We start from the raw sequence: 16894 nt of genomic DNA, 5'->3' as shown, positions 1-16894 counted from the left end.
AAGATTAGGTGAAATGGCTTTCGCAGTGTTCTTGGCTGTGAAAGGCTAAAACGCGGATTATAAAGCTACATCTGGGTTGTTTGTATAATATCGCATATTAATTAGTTATTTGCCTGGGCCTACCATTTAGGACGGGATTCAACAAAATGCAGAAAATATCGTTATTGTTTTTATTGTTTTATTTTATGGAAGAAGAAGCGGTTGACATTCAACTTAAATGGTCAACTGAAGATATCTCTGCAGGCGAGGGGTGTGGGATTGACTCTGTTTTAAGACAACACCTATGACGTTTAAGGTCGCAGTGCGATCGTCATGGACAGCGCTGCGTCTGTGTGGACTCCAAATTGGAAGCAGATGTAGCTTTGAGGTTGGCCCCTGAAGCCCGACTGAGAGCAGAAAACACGTCTCCACTGTGCCGCGCTGCTGTGCACAGAGCCTGCCTCACACAGGTGCAGTTGCTGCCCGCAGCACTGCCTGGGGGAAAGGAGTAGCCTAATCCTATGATCACTTTTAGAATATATATATCAGAGGAATGTCACATTTATGGAGCTATAGTCAGAAAAGATAAACCCAAGGGCAAGGCGATTTGAAAAATAGGATAGCCTATGGGGTCAATATAAACTTAATAGGCCTATATGATTTATCGTCAAGATTCCCCTTCAGGCAATGATAGGGAAGCCTATAATTTAATTATGAAAACTTTAATGATAAAAAATAATCAAAATTAAAAGAAAATATATTTTTTATTGGCAGCATATAAGAGCATTGAATCATGCTTAATTATGTTTCTTTGTTAATTAGGTATCTGCACATTTTGACAGGTTTCCAGCGCATCTCAGAGGAGGCCTAATAACCTATCATCAATTTGATTATCGTGAAATTCTAAGAAATGTAGCCTATAGCCTAATAATGGACGTGTTGTCAATCAGGCAAATATTTATAATTTGTGTAGGCTATTTAACCTGGTAGAACCGCGTAATATTGTCCTAATCAATATTGCGTGTATGTGATCGCTGATTAGGCTATGTCCATAAGAATAACATATTAATAAACTATTTTATCGTAAAGTGAAGCATGTCTGAAAAGTGAGTGAAATTGCGGCCGAAAGGAAATGGCGTCCAACCCATCTGAACCTGCTTGTGCTGCCTAACATTTCTCACATTCTCCTGCTCAGACAAATAAACACATGGAGCACTTTTGCTTTGGAAATCGAGCTGGGAATTTGGTCCTTTTTTTAATTAAAAGCCTCACTGAAAACAGCGAGAAAACGAATAAGCACGATGAGAGAAACAATTTAGTATATCATTTTATAGATGACACATGAAGATATAAGGTTTAGAGTTGCACGAAAAGGCTATGCGCTTTCTCAAAAGTCCACTCAAATAACGGCTCATGAACTATTGCCATTAAAACTCCTTAAAATGCATTCAGCCTGACATTTGTTTTTATGTTTTTTTCTTACATATTTGTGTGCAAAATGATTATTATTACCATCGTTGCGTTTGGATAGAACTGCTTTAATTCATAGTGCAAAGCAGGTAATGGTTGAGCTCAATAGAGCCTTTTGTCAGGTTCAGGTTCTGTACGCAGAAAGTCACAGGATCCTGCAGACTGAGACAAAGCAAGACGGTCTCAATCATCGCTTCTCCTTAAAGGATTTAGCCATGATGCCAGTATAGTATGGGACACAACAGACATCCCGCCCCTGCCCTGACACTCTTTAACTTTGGGCTATATGGCACCTTTGAGATGCCAGCAGACGTAAAAAGTGACACGTGTGTGTGTGTGTGTGTGTGTGTGTGTGTGTGTGTGTGTGTGTGTGTGTGTGTGTGTGTGTGTGTGTGTGTGTGTGTGTGTGTGTGTGTGTGTGTGTGTGTGTGTGTGTGCCAGAGGGAGAGCGATTGTGGGAGTCTTGAATATAGAATTATTCGTTCGTGCATGAGAGCAGTTTATGAAGCGTCTTCAGGCTCTGGAATTTGATATTCTATATTTATAATAGCCATACTTGGTTTGGCTAGGTCTGTCAGATTTTGATATCTGTATAACAAGAAATGCTATAAGGTGTAAAGAAGAAGAGGGAAGAGAGTTGGCGTTTAAAGCAGCAATTCTTGATTTTGCTGTAGAAATAAAACGCGCAATATGATGATGATGATGATGATGATAGGCCTATGTTAGAATTTTTTAGGTTTTGGTTTGTGTATTGGAAAAAAGTTGCCTACTCTCTCGCATCAAAACCACCAGGCCTATCACATAAATAAATAAATAAAATAAAATACATCTAATAGTGGCTGTCTGAAAATAGGGACTCATGAAAAGTGTTCGTGTGTGACGCCCTGCGCTTTGAAAAGTCCAGTGTCTATTTTAATGCTCTGATAGATCTGCAAAAAAAAGAGACTAATGGCTATACTATCTTATTTGGGCTGCTTGCATAACAACTGGCTAACCGGGCATTTAATCCGGGCGCCATCTTTTGTGGGTGCATATACCAATTGCCACAACTCGGGCATGCACCTGGCGCTGTAACAGACATTAGAGATGTATAAAAAGGTATCTTCCTCATATCACATTTTATTTGTCAGGCATGGGAGCAAAGACATAACCTTTTGTTTGGAGAGTGATGTATTGATCTGTTTTTAATGTTCTGAGCCTATGTTGCTTTGCTGTGTTGTTTTGAATGCATATACCTGTTGTGACGTTTTTATTGTTGTATTTTATGCGTCTTGTAGGCCCATGTGGGCTGGGCACCATAGTGTGTATGACACCTCAATCAATCAATCAATCAATTTGTTTGAAACAGAGGGTGCCCGTGCTCGCTTGGTGTAATTGTTTGAAATAGCGATAACTAAATAAAGATTAAAAGTGCTAAAAGCAGGAAAAAAAATGCACAATAACCTAATGAGCCTAATCTACTAATCTATAACCATATGGAGACGGTTCTGAATGCCTTGTAAAGGGGTTCGAAGAACTTGAACGTTATATAGTCACAATTTGAAGAGGCTCTTCACTCTTCCTCCGGGCCCGGGGACCTTTTCTATCTGTTTACAACAGCATCAGCAAATTAGCCTACAGGCCTGTATACATTTCAAAAACAAGAAGTAGGCTAAGTATTGGCTCGTGCTTTCCAGTCCCGAGGCTGCAGTCAGATAAGGTATTGACAGGCTTTACTGCAGGCTTCACGCCGGCTTCTCATAAAGCGCGTTGTTGACATCCTCTCCACTGACCTCCACCTCCCTCTGTCTCCTCTGAAAAATGAGTCCTGCCCTGATTGGGCTTTTACTCCTTCCTGACCTGGAACACTCTTGAGTGCAGCAGCATCAATCACCGTTTGTTTATTTCAGCAGAAGCGATCTTAATATTTTAGAGGCTATAACGCGACCCATTTGAAGTTAGTTTTTGCACTCGCCGTTTTAAAGCACATGGCTAGTTGTCTGAGTTGCTTTGCATGGCAGTTTGCAGTTGAGAGTTGGCAGGGAACCACGGCGACCACAATATAGGGCAACAGAGCACTGCGCTGAAGACGCAGCAGCAGAAGCGATAGTGCGCACAGCCATTGTTTAGTATGGGCTGCTTGACTCATCATCTCAACAAGCATGTCGGTGTGTGGACTGCCCAAGGGAGCATTTGTGTGGTCTTTCTTTTCACTGACTCATTAAAATCTTAAAATCAGGCCTAAATTCGCAATTGCAAGCGATACAATTTAGGCCACCTTTTCATTGTCTATTTGGCCGCCATGGGCACCTGCCCCTGGGTCTCAGTTACTGTCAAAGGGTAAAAACAAATGTGTCTCTCTGGACTATCATCAAGCCCGCAGATTTGAGCCTTCAGGCCGCAGAGCTGCAGCCTCACTACTGACTATAATGGTCGTTGACGCAGCAAATAAACACGAAACTGTTTCTAAAACCATCCAGCTCACACTCAGTCAACCACCAGCTTGCCCAACCTGTAAACACTCCTACAGCTTCCCCAACACACACACACACACACACACACACACACACACACACACACACACACACACACACATTTTTATGATTATGATTATTGTTATTATTGTTGTTGTTGTGCTACTGTAGTATTTCTTATTATTATTAATATTAATATTATTATTGCTGTTGTTAACTTGTAGCTACATTGTTGCTACACATACCCCACATTTTACAACAAACCTATTATTTAGTTATAACAACCTATAAGATAATAATTAAATGATTACACAACATTTTCCCCCTCACAAATCCTATAGCCTATGCCTTATCTATAAAGGTCTTTTTTGCGCTTAAATTTGACATCCATGACAATCTGAATAGCCTATGTATTAATCTTTGGAGGTATGTATTAGTCTTTGGAGGTTGGGAAACTTGCCTCACGTTATCAAGGAAATAGTGAAATAAATAAACATCTGGCAACAGGAATATCTCAATGAAAGCCTGTAAATACACGTGGTCAGTCAAAACAAAACGGGCCAGACCAGTGCTGCTGCAGTCCCCAGTCTGCGTGCAAACACACCATGGAGTTCAGCATGGTCCTGCACGGATAAGAGGGTCTCTGCTGTGCACCAATAGGGCCTATATAGGCTACATTGAAGACATCCAACAACTGCAGCATCGTATTGACAACAGCCAACATTAAACATCAACTTATGGGTGTAGATGTAATTACTCAATCACACCAAATGACTTGTCAGTCAGTAGGCTATGTGCTGCTGACTAAGGCCTTCGAGGGCAAACCCCATCTGAACACTGGGCATATTACCACCTGCATCTAGCCATGCAGGCTATTAGGAAATTCAGAATGCACGCCCATGCACATGGAGGTTTCAGTTTGTAGATTGATGTAAAAAAAAATGTTTTATCATGAATCAGGTTTGACCTCTCTTCGTTTTGATATTGAATGAGGCTGCTTTTGGAGTTGACCTGTGCAGCGCAGAGGAGGCCGCAGCAGACCCCCCTCGCACTCTTTCATTATGTTAATTGGGGCACGTTACCTGTTTGTGTTTTCTTTATAGCAGTGGAAGATAGCCTGCCCTTTAGCCACCATATGCCACTAAATGAACAAAGTATGGCCTAATAGCCTACAGTCTGCACGGTTAGCAAAAAGTAGTTTTGCAGGAGACATGTAATACATGTCAAACCTTTTACACCTCAAACATAATTATACCCCTAGCCCTACCAATTTGAGAATGCTTACTTATTTTATAGGCTATCACTAAGCAACCAACATCACTATAACTAACAAGTGCTAATAAATCACTCAATTTAAAATCAAAGACGGCACTTTATTAAACAAACAAAATGTAATGCCTTCAAATATTTTTTGAAACAAATAAGACAAAATGAATAGAATAAGTCAGTATAGGCTACGAGTTCCCCCTCTATTTCTATAAAATAAGTGGGACAATAAAAGGCAGCAAGACAATTGGAAACACTTTGTGTTTGGTCCTCAATATCCAACCACTCCCTTTTTTCCTAAAAAATAAATTACTATATAGGCTATAATTTACAGTTTATTGTAATAAAAGCTAGTTTAAGCCATCTTTATAAACAATTCTCAAATTGAGAGGGAAAAACTTACGTGTTTTTGGTGTTACACACGACTCACACACCAGAGCAAAATCTGTTATGTCCATTCGGGGTGTGAATAAAAGATCGTAGGCCTACAGACGATGTAAAAAGTACAAAAAATATATAGGAAAATATATATTAAAGTTATTAATTTAAAAGACAATTTTTTTTATCTGCTTTCAGAACTTGCTGCAGTCATAAACAAAAGCTCCTGAGGTGCGGTAGATGGATTGGCCGGCGGGGAAGGCCATCTGACAGCTATTATTCCCGTTGACCGGAGAAGCGTTTAACCCGATCCGCTGGGACTCAAACATCTCCCTCACCGAGTGGAAGTTCTGCTGCTGCGCCGGGTAGCCTGGGCCCAGGTGGCTCAGGTCCCCGTACCAGGACGCCAGCCGGCCCTGGTGCGCGTGGTGGCCGTCCTGGCCCGCCTGGCTCAGGTTGCCGTGGCCCAGCGGGGACGTGGTGGTCGTGGTTATGGAGTAATCGGGCAGAGTCTCGTCCACCGTGGCGGAGGGCGCCAGGTGGCCGCCCCTGACACTGTCCCCGGCGTACAGACTCATGGCCTGCATGTTGCAGTGATACGTCGCGTTGGAGTTCGTGGAGATGACGTTCTGGTTGCACGGCGCCGAGCCGTACGCGGAGCTCTGGTTGGGGGAATAGTTGAGCGACAGCGACGGGGTGATGCCTGTCCGGGGGGAGGCGATGAGAGGCGGGGAGAGCTCGGCCTGGTGCGGCGACCCCCGCAGCGAGGTCATGATGTTGTCCACGCTGAAGCCCTGCGCCGGGCCCGGGGCCTGGCCGTGGTGCTGCTGCTGCTGCTGGTGGTGGTGGTGGTGGTGATGCTCGGGTCCGTCCATGCTGAGCGACCGGGAGGAAGGCACGCTGTGCGGGCTGCCAGTGGACATACTGCTGCTGCTGTCGGGGCTCTCGACCTTGGGCACGGTGCTCAGGGTCGGGGAGGCGGCCTGCGGCGGTGTGGACGTCCCGTTCTCTGTCTTTATATCCTGGATCCGCACCGGCTGTGAGCCCTGCACCGGCTGGTCCTGCTCGTGGCCCGGGGTGGGATCCTTGCCTTGCCGCTCATCTTTGTCCTTCTGCACGTCCTTCTTTTTGAACCTTCTCCGGCGCCGTAGGAAGCTGCCATTCTCAAACATGTTGTAGGAGTCCGGGTCCAGAGTCCAGTAGCTGCCCTTGCCGGGCTTCTTGTCGTCCCGGGGCACTTTGACAAAGCACTCGTTGAGGGACAGATTGTGCCGTATGCTGTTCTGCCAGCCCTGCTTGTTGTCTCGGTAGAAAGGGAACCTCTCCATAATAAACTGATAAATCCCGTTCAGGGTTACCTTTTTGTCCGGTGAATTCTGGATGGCCATGGTGATGAGAGCGATGTAGCTGTAGGGCGGTTTGACCATGTCCTTAGGCTGGTGCTGGGGGGTGTACGGCCCATACGCCCGGGCCATGCTGGCCGGGTACTGGTCGTGGGCCGCGTGAGAGTACATGCTCATGGGCGCAGGCATCCCGGTGTATCCGCCGCCGGCACGGTAGTAGCTCTGGTCACTGCTGATGTACGGTACGACTCCCAAAGAGTTGGGGCTGGACACGGAGTAGCGCGCCTGCATCCTGCGCAATGCGTAAAACCTCTCCAAGCTGTTTCCCCCCCCAAGACAACTTCGAGCGTCGGTGTGTGCTACGCTTCCACGTTTCCTCTCTCCTTTCTCTATCGGCTTCGGCTGGAAGTCACTTTTAAGCTACAGCTCGCCAGGGTAAATCGGAGAGGACGCAGACTGAGTGCGGCGAACATTTGGGAAACTAAGTAAGTAGGCTAAGTAAAGCTGGAGCATGAGTCTCTCTCTACAGCATTTTTTCTACATTTGGCTGCCTTTTGGCTGCTCGGGCTGCTCCTCCCCGAATGTATGCTCCACCATGCCCCATCCAATTGGAGGACGAAATGAACCTGTGGAAAAGCGGCATAGCAAAAAAAAGTACCTCCCTCCCTCCTTTTTTCCCTCCCTCTGTCTCCCTCTCCCCTCACTGTCTCCCTGGTTAAGTTCAGACATGGATTATTATAATGATGCTAAGGCTGTGCCACTGTTCTGCTCAAAAAGTGATTTGATGTTTCAAACGTTGCAATTTATTATATTAAAATACCATCTCACTTGCCTATTTTGAAAACGAGAAAGTGATACTTGACTGAAATGCCATGGTCTGCGTAAATGTGAATAATCCAAAATAGCTCACCGCAAATTCACCAAACACGTGCATTATTGGAATTAAATCAGACAACGCCTGCGATATTTTAAAGCCTAATAAACAGGCCAAATACAAAATTACCATGAGCACAATGTATGTTCTTAAACTAATATTTTTTATAATTTAAACAGCTATTAGGCGCAAATAAGTGGAGGATATTCGATATTTCGGATTAGGAGCACCAAATGAATAATAATGCGCCTCCACACTATCAGCTGCGGTTCAACCTTGAATAAACAAACAGAGGCACATGAAAGAGCTCCCTCTTGGTCCCCGACAGCGCCAGTGGGCGGTATGGGGGAAACTAATTAAAGGTTAAATGAAGATCATTTGGCTGATCTGGGTGAGAGCCTCCCTGGGTGTGAGAGGCTGGCTGCCATGTGACCGAGGTGGGACTTTTGTAGCGGAGACCCAAATGTCATTCACACTGAACGGATGCTAGCCCCATCAAAATCCACAGGTTTTGTAATGCGCTCATTTCATTACCAGGCAGTCCAGGCCTGTTTTAGGCCTCTTTAAATTACAATTTAATTGTAGAAAGAAATTGATATTTCGTTAAACAGGGTTGCATTGGAGGAATATAATGTATCCGGCTTTTATAGAGCCTAAATCTTTGTGATGTAAATTCATTATCAGGATCATTCATATATTCACAGCCTAATCATAGGTAGCCTATACAGTACAATGAAGATTATGGGCTATGGCGATGTGGCTATATATATATTTTTATATATATATTTATGATGATGGTCATTGATAAGCTTTCACTATAGGCTACTTGTGATGTAGGCCTACATTATTTTACCGTTTTATTCAAGCCATATTTAGGTTTAAATAAAATGTCTTGAGATGTTCGCATTAGCTAATAGGCCACTTAGAAATAGAAACAATGAATCTTGTATATTTTGTCATTGTCCAAGCAAATTGTTTCAAGGAAAGAAATGCGAGGGCGAGTCTTTGTATTCTTTCGGGCACATGTAGCAGAGCTATACAAATTTGTTGAGAAGTTTGTAACAGCTGCCTGCATGATTTAAAATGTCAAAAGGGGTTTTCCTGAAACATTGAACAAAGGCCCGCAGTACTCTTTTACAGGAACATAGAGGTTTCTGCTGTTGTTCTTGGTCTTCATACTTTTAGGCCCTAAGCCTGTATAAAAGAAAGGATCATGCTTACAAATGGGGAATGTCCTCACATTACGACCCGCACCTCCCCCCCTTCCACACACACACACACACACACACACACACACACACGCACGCACGCACGCACGCACGCACACACACACACACACACACACACACACACACACACACACACACGATAAACCAGGACAGTCCATTTCTCATGTGCAGTTTGAGCACGTTGAGTGAACCTGTTTAGGCCTACCTAAAATGTTAAATTCATAGGCTCTAATATAAAAAACTAAAGTTTTTTCACTATACGTTTAGGCTACATGGGCACAGCTGAGCCAAACAGCAGTAGATAAGGCTGTATGTGGATTTGGCATATCTAACAATACAATACCATAAACCACAACGTTTTGGAGAGGGAATGAATGCAAACAACCAATGGGGGGGACGGACTCATCCAGTTTATTTTTGTATTATTATTATTATTATTATTATTATTATTATTATTATTATTATTATTATTATTATTATTATTATTATTAGTGCAACTGGCACATTTGTGCATATTTAATTAGTCAGTATATAGCCTATAAGAAGTAGGTATGTGCAACGGTCTTTGGCGATTTTCATTCTCAATATGAACCAAATACCTATACACCCCGATTCCTCCTTGCACGCATGAAAAGACCCCCCCCCCCCCACACACAGACCACCACCACCCCAACATATACTGTATATATATATATATATATATATATATATATATATATATATATATATATATATATATATATATATATTTTTTTTTTTTTATATATATTTTTATATATATATATAATTTATTTATATATATATACTATCCCAAAATCACAACAAAGTAAGGCCCTATATAGGATATTTTAGGACTGTTTTCAATTGTTATGCTTGTTATTAAAGACGGATGCTTAAAATGTAGGCTATACACTGCAATTAACCTGGATTATTTTGGGCAACTTTTAAGCACAAATGGCTCCTGAGGACAATTTAGCGGAGCCCTGTGGCCTACGGAGAGGCTATGACGAGATTCAGAAGCTCCTATAGGAGAATACCAATGATACTTTTCTCTCCTCAATAGATGACACACTAGCGCCACCCAACGGCCGGCAGGCCTCCGTACAAGTGCACTTGCAAGTTATCAGGAGTCTGCCAGTTTGCCATTAACATCAGCTACCCCAGTGCCAGTCAGTCATAACCAGTGTTGGGCAAGTTACTTTCAAAATCTAATATACTATATATTGCTAGTTACTTTAATTTGAAAGTAATAAGTTACTTTACAATATTACTTTCTGAGTAGAGTAACTCGTTACTTATTACACTACTTTTTCATTACTTTTACCAAAACAACAGCAGCAGCAGAATGACATCGCCGCCCCGGAAGCGATATTTTTTTCCAGATGATGGCGAAGGGGCGTGATTTCTAACCCCACATAGGATAAGCAATAACCACGCCCTGTGGCGCCGGGATTGGCCAGGAGCAGCACTGGAGGGCACGCAGCCCAGCGATTTCATGAACCAACTGAATAGCTCTTGAGAACGGACAGCGATTTCTTCTTCATAGTAATACTAATAATAAGCATAATAATTGTAATCTACACAATGTACACAATCTACAAAAACATGCAATAATATAAACGGTGTTGCGTTCACGTTCATAGCTCATATAATATAATGTATCATTATCGTTAATTTCAAGCTCAATTCTTACCCAGAGAAAAGGTACAGCACTGAAAATGTAACAAGCAATAGTTTTTTAAACAACTTTATTTTAAAAGATGAAAAACCCCAGGTGCTTTAGTCCCAAGCTTCAATGCTTCTGGCCAATCCCGGTGCCACAGGGCGTGGTTATTGCTTATCCTATGTGGGGTTAGAAATCACGCGGCGAAGGGTGGAGGCACCCTCCTGTGATTGGTCAGCATCAAACATTCATTTAATCACATTCGCTTGGCTATCCTGCGTCTCTTTCTACAGTCTGTGGTCAGACAGACAGCAGATTCGCTTGCTAGCATGCATGAAAGACGCCACTGTGTGTTTATGTTTTTGATAAGCTATAGTCTGGTCTCTGGTTATTAATGCTGCCTACTCTTGGCAGTGCACGTATGTAGCCTACAGACAAATAAAAAATAAAAGAATTTTTTTTAATGAGAATTGTTAAGACTGTCTTATCTGGAGCGCCGCTTCTTCTTCTTCTCTGATCTGAAGCAACCCGGACCAACGACTCACTGTTTACTCACTAATGCCCCCCACACTTCCGCAATGGTATTGCACCTTTTTCGTTGTTACTGCTTGGCACAAATGCAGAAATGTAGGTGCAATACCATTTCGGAAGTGTGGGGGGCATTGGTGAGTAAACAGTGAGTCGTTGTTCCGGGTTGCTCGAGGTGCTCCAGCCTCCAGATTAATGCTTTTCGGTTTTTGAAAGACTGAAAAGTGGATTTTATGCAACAATTTGGAAGAGGCCACTATATGTTATTAAAAGAAGAGGATGTTGCGTATCGGATAGCGTCTTCACTTCACGTGAAGACTCAGGTAGGAGCTGGCATTTATACCTAGACGTGAAAATGGCAGAGTGTTTGATGGGAAATGCGTGACGTTCACCGGGCGCTAATGTGCTCAGTATGAGCGACGCATCAAAGACGAAGAAAGAAGAACGCATCAAGAGGCAAGAACTGTCAAAAGGGAACAAAAGACTCGCTCCTGGCCAATCCCGGGGCTTGACTGCTGCGTAGGCGGGCACAAGGCATTGGTTTTGCCGGAACCGCGGTGGGTTCCATAATAACGCATGAAGGATGAGTCTCGCGTTGAGGATACTGCAGCAACAGCGTGAACTCTGGGCATAATCACATTAGTCCGCACACCCAATCTCACCACCCCACCAGTCATCCAACATCATCTAACCACAGCTCCCCAAACCTACTGTATTCATTCCAACTGCTATACATTCCAACTGCTATAGCAACTTTTGTAGTGAAACCTGTGTGTGTGTGTGTGTGTGTGTGTGTGTGTGTGTGTGTGTGTGTGTGTGTGTGTGTGTGTGTGTGTGTGTGTGTGTGTGTGTGTGTGTGTGTGTGTGTGTCGGCGCCCCCTCAATCGGGAATGAGTGTCAAAATGAGTGTCAAGTTCCTCCCTGAGCAGCAGGTGTCAGTTATCTAGGCTGATTACTGCATTCAAGCTCAGTCTTGCTGTGACTCAGTGGGCGTGACCCCACAGTGACTTCTGCCTGTGTGACCACACATGCATACCCTCTATAGATATAGTACCATAGCGCCATCTACTGGCACGTTAATGCTGGTGCAGTATCAGCAGCAGCAAGTCGAAAATAAGCCAATGTCCCTACATGCAGGTATTACACAACAGACAACTCCGCAGGGAAATGTCGCTGTCAGCCAAAATTCAGCTTTCAAATTTAAAATAATACTTTTTATTTTTTGTTCCATGGTAGTTTTATTCAATCGGTTTTTAGTCTTGTAGTACTTTAAACAAAGCCTCCCTTCCTTTCTGGGGTTGCATATGAATTTTCTGCTGGCACTTCCCACCTCACTCTGTCATCAACATGTGTTTATATTAAGTGGTTAATTAAACACAGAAGAATTCCAAAATCCTCAAAACACCAGGGACCTCAAACCCCAATAGCACAGAGGGATTGGTTTTCAAATAAATAACTGCCAATCACCCATGTGCAAAACATTGATCTTGTATTGAGTGCGCCGGCTGTGTCTGGTTTGAAGAGGGAGCTTCTCTGGCCCGCGAGGCTGCGCTCAAGGCCACAGAGGCTCCACATGCACAAGACTGGAGGGAGTTGTAAAAGCTGGACAGATAGGACCGGACCGGACAAAAGCACAGTATAATCTGATGAATATTTGTGTATGTTTTTACTGGGCACCAGGCAAACAAGGTGTGGTAGGCTGTTGTCTCTGCTTGTGTGGCCCTTAGCGGATTCATCTCCAACACCTCCTGCAGCAGGTCGTCCTCTATAGATGGTTTAAACTTGACAAGTAACATAATCATTCTGATAGGGAAAATTTAAATCACATTAGCCTTTATTTGGACAATCACTAGTTAATATTCACATACATGTTCATTTAAGTTACACATAGCTATTGTACATACAGACATCATATTCAGATAGCCTGTAGGCCTACTGTAGCGTGCATTTGCAGCTCCTCTCTATTTCAAACTGTGCCCTGTCACTGCGTCACTATGTCCTGTCACTATGTCCTGTCCCTGTGTCACTATGTCCTGTCACTGTGTCACTATGTCCTGTCACCGTGTCACTATGTCCTGTCACTGTGTCACTATGTCATGTCACTGTGTCACAATGTCCTGTCACTGTGTCACTATGTCCTGTCACTGTGTCACTCTGTCCTGTCACTGTGTCACTATGTCCTGTCACTGTGTCACTATGTCCTGTCACTGTGTCACTATGTCCTGTCACTGTGTCACTATGTCCTGTCACTATGTCACTATGTCCTGTCACTGTGTCACTATGTCCTGTCACTATGTCCTGTCACTGTGTCATGTCACTGTGTCACTATGTCCTGTCACTGTGTCACTATGTCATGTTACTGTGTCACTCTGTCCTGTCACTGTGTCACTATGTCCTGTCACTGTGTCACTATGTCCTGTCACTGTGTCACTATGTCCTGTCACTGTGTCACTATGTCCTGTCACTATGTCACTATGTCCTGTCACTATGTCCTGTCACTGTGTCACTATGTCCTGTCACTGTGTCATGTCACTGTGTCACTATGTCCTGTCACTGTGTCACTATGTCCTGTTACTGTGTCACTCTGTCCTGTCACTGTGTCACTATGTCCTGTCACTGTGTCCTGTCACTGTGTCATGTCACTGTGTCACTATGTCCTGTCACTGTGTCACTATGCCCTGTCACTGTGTCACTATGTCCTGTCACTGTGTCACTATGTCCTGTCACTGTGTCACTCTGTCCTGTCACTGTGTCACTATGTCCTGTCACTATGTCCTGTCACTGTGTCTCTATTTCCTGTCACTGTGTCACTATGTCCTGTCACTGTGTCACTATGTCCTGTCACTGTGTCACTATGTCCTGTTACTGTGTCACTCTGTCCTGTCACTGTGTCACTATGTCATGTCACTGTGTCACTATGTCCTGTCACTGTGTCACTATGTCCTGTCACTGTGTCACTATGTCATGTCATGTCACTGTGTCACTATGTCCTGTCACTGTGTCACTATGTCCTGTCACTGTGTCACTATGTCATGTCACTGTGTCACTATGTCCTGTCACTGTGTCACTATGTCCTGTCACTGTGTCACTGTCACACTATGTCCTGTCACTGTGTCACTATGTCCTGTCACTGTGTCACTATGTCCTGTCACTGTGTCACTATGCCCTGTCACTATGTCACTATGCCCTGTCACTATGTCACTATGTCCTGTCACTATGTCACTATGTCCTGTCACTGTGTCACTATGTCATGTCACTGTGTCACTATGTCCTGTCACTGTGTCACTATGTCCTGTCACTGTGTCACTGTCACACTATGTCCTGTCACTGTGTCACTATGTCCTGTCACTGTGTCACTATGTCCTGTCACTGTCACACTATGTCCTGTCACTGTGTCACTATGTCCTGTCACTGTGTCACTATGTCCTGTCACTGTGTCACTATGTCCTGTCACTGTGTCACTATGTCCTGTCACTGTGTCACTATGTCCTGTCACTGTGTCACTATGTCCTGTACAGAGTCAAAATAGCAGATAGGTTGTCTGCAGATTCGCCTTCAAATGTGCATCAAGACAGATGTCATCTGATGTGTCCTATAAGTATGTTTGACTTTGTGTTCACTGCATGGCATTCGTGAATATACAAGAGGGCATCTCTTGGTATGTTAATACACCATTTAAAACGACTTCTGACTCCATCTTTTGATTAGAAGTGGTTTTCTTCAAGTGGTTCACTGTTGTTTACCTCTTGGCTGTCAACACATTGTAAACTGCCCCTAGCTAACTTCCTGTTGCAGTCTATACAGTTTATTATGCCAATACAATAGCTGTCAGGAAATAAGTGAGGTAAGAGGCCTCTTCTGCAGTGGCTCCTCTGGGACTGTGGAGGCGCTGTTGAGTCTTCTTCAGTGGCTCCTCTGGGACTGTGGAGGCGCTGTTGAGTCTTCTTCAGCGGCTCCTCTGGGACTGTGGAGGCGCTGTTGAGTCTTCTTCAGTGGCTCCTCTGGGACTGTGGAGGCGCTGTTGAGTCGCGATACTGCTCCTGCAGCAATGACATAATGGAGGCACACATAGGCCTACATGGCTGTCCGTAACGAAGTCCGGGCACTTCATTGAACAAACCATGGTCTTCCTGGGTAACACTTCACAATAACGTACACAAATAATGTAGTAGTTAAACTAATCATTAACTAATAGTTAGTTAATGAGTACTTCATGAATAATTCGTCATTAGTCAATCACTAGTTAATCATAGTTAATGAGTAGGTAGTCATTAGTTAATGATTAGTATCTAAGTTCCTGAGTAGAGTAGTTAATCATTACTTAATGATTACTAAATGTCAGCTCGTGAATAGTTAATCATTAGTTACTGATTAGTCGGTCAGTTCCATGAGTAGAGTAGTTAATCGTTCGTTAATAATTAATAAATGTCAGTTGGTGAATATATTAGTTAATCATTAGTTAAGGTCACATTGTGAGTATAGTAGTTAATCATTAGTTCATGATTAGTTGTTAGTTCCTTAGTAGAGTAATTACTCATTAGTTAATGGTTAGTCAATGGTCAGTTTGAGTATAGTAGTTCATTGTTAGTTTCTCATCACTTAATTATTACCTGTCCATTAGTTACTCTTTTTGTGTACCCTATTGTAAAGTGATGCATCATACTCAGTAGTTTATGAGTACTTAATCATTACCTGTCCATTAGTTACTCTTTTTGTGTACCATAATATAAAGTGAAAGTACTTTGAAGGTATATTCTGTGCTTTAAAACACAAGTACTTAGATAGTAGTATTTGGCTGAAACATACCTAAGTATTTGGAGAGAAAGTAGTATTTGGGTGGAATATATCTTCAAAACGATAAGTACTTGAACAGAAAGTAATATGTGGATAGAACACAGTGGCGAACCGTGCCTATCAGAACGGGGCCTTCTGTACCGCCCCCCTCCACCCGCACGTTGCGCAAATTGTGCTGTTGGTTACACACACACACACACACACACACACACACACACACACACACACACACACACACACACACACACACAAACGTTAACTCTGCGCATTGGCTGCGATACACCTCCAAAACACTAGGTGACTTGTGGTACACTCATGTCCATTACATATGACGCTATCGTGTTGTTTACCAACTTGCAATCATGTCGGTGGGGGGACATTTTATTGTCCCTCCATTTCAAAACTCATAAGGGGGGGGGGGGGGGCTGTTCTCCCCCCCTGACCTCTGCAGAGACATGAGCTGAGGGTTATGAGACAGAAAACCACAGAGCTAAAATTTTACTGACATCGGAAGTACGTTTTATGTTTGAACTCTTTGCCCCTGGCTGCCGCTAGGAGTAAAAAATACTTTTTGAAAAAGTGCTCTAGACTCAGTATATGACATGTCTGGATCTCTTTGCAGTCTGTACACAGTGTCCATTTCTGTGGATCTGTAGGAGGCGCTGTGTCGCTCTGTGTATCTGCCTGTAGGAGGCGCTACGCTGGTGATGTTAAAGACAGGGCAGTGCTGTAATATGTCTCCTCCATCGGGAATCAAACCAACAGTCTACCTGTCAGACAGAGACAGTGACACAGCCGCTCAGCCGACTGAGCTATGAGCTGTTGGGAGTTGAGCTTCTGATTTCTGAGAAATTGCCTGATGAGGCAATTTCCGGGATTGAACCAACAACCTTTGCATATCACACAACATTCACATG

The 16894-nt window shown here is 43.5% G+C and overlaps 1 pseudogene across 1 annotated transcript; it reads right to left on the bottom strand.

Moving 5' to 3' along the window:
- Positions 1–5276: 5276 nt before the first annotated feature.
- On the bottom strand, positions 5277–7405 carry LOC310786901 (forkhead box C1-A pseudogene; annotated as a pseudogene). Its single transcript has one exon. The product of its transcript is annotated as a forkhead box C1-A pseudogene (transcript).
- Positions 7406–16894: the final 9489 nt, after the last annotated feature.

Source organism: Poromitra crassiceps, assembly GCF_964638095.1.
Source record: "Poromitra crassiceps genome assembly, chromosome: 12".
Taxonomy (NCBI): Eukaryota; Metazoa; Chordata; class Actinopteri; order Beryciformes; family Melamphaidae; genus Poromitra; species Poromitra crassiceps.
The sequence above is the reverse complement of the archived record's forward strand: the minus strand, read 5'-3'. Positions and strand labels throughout refer to the sequence as shown.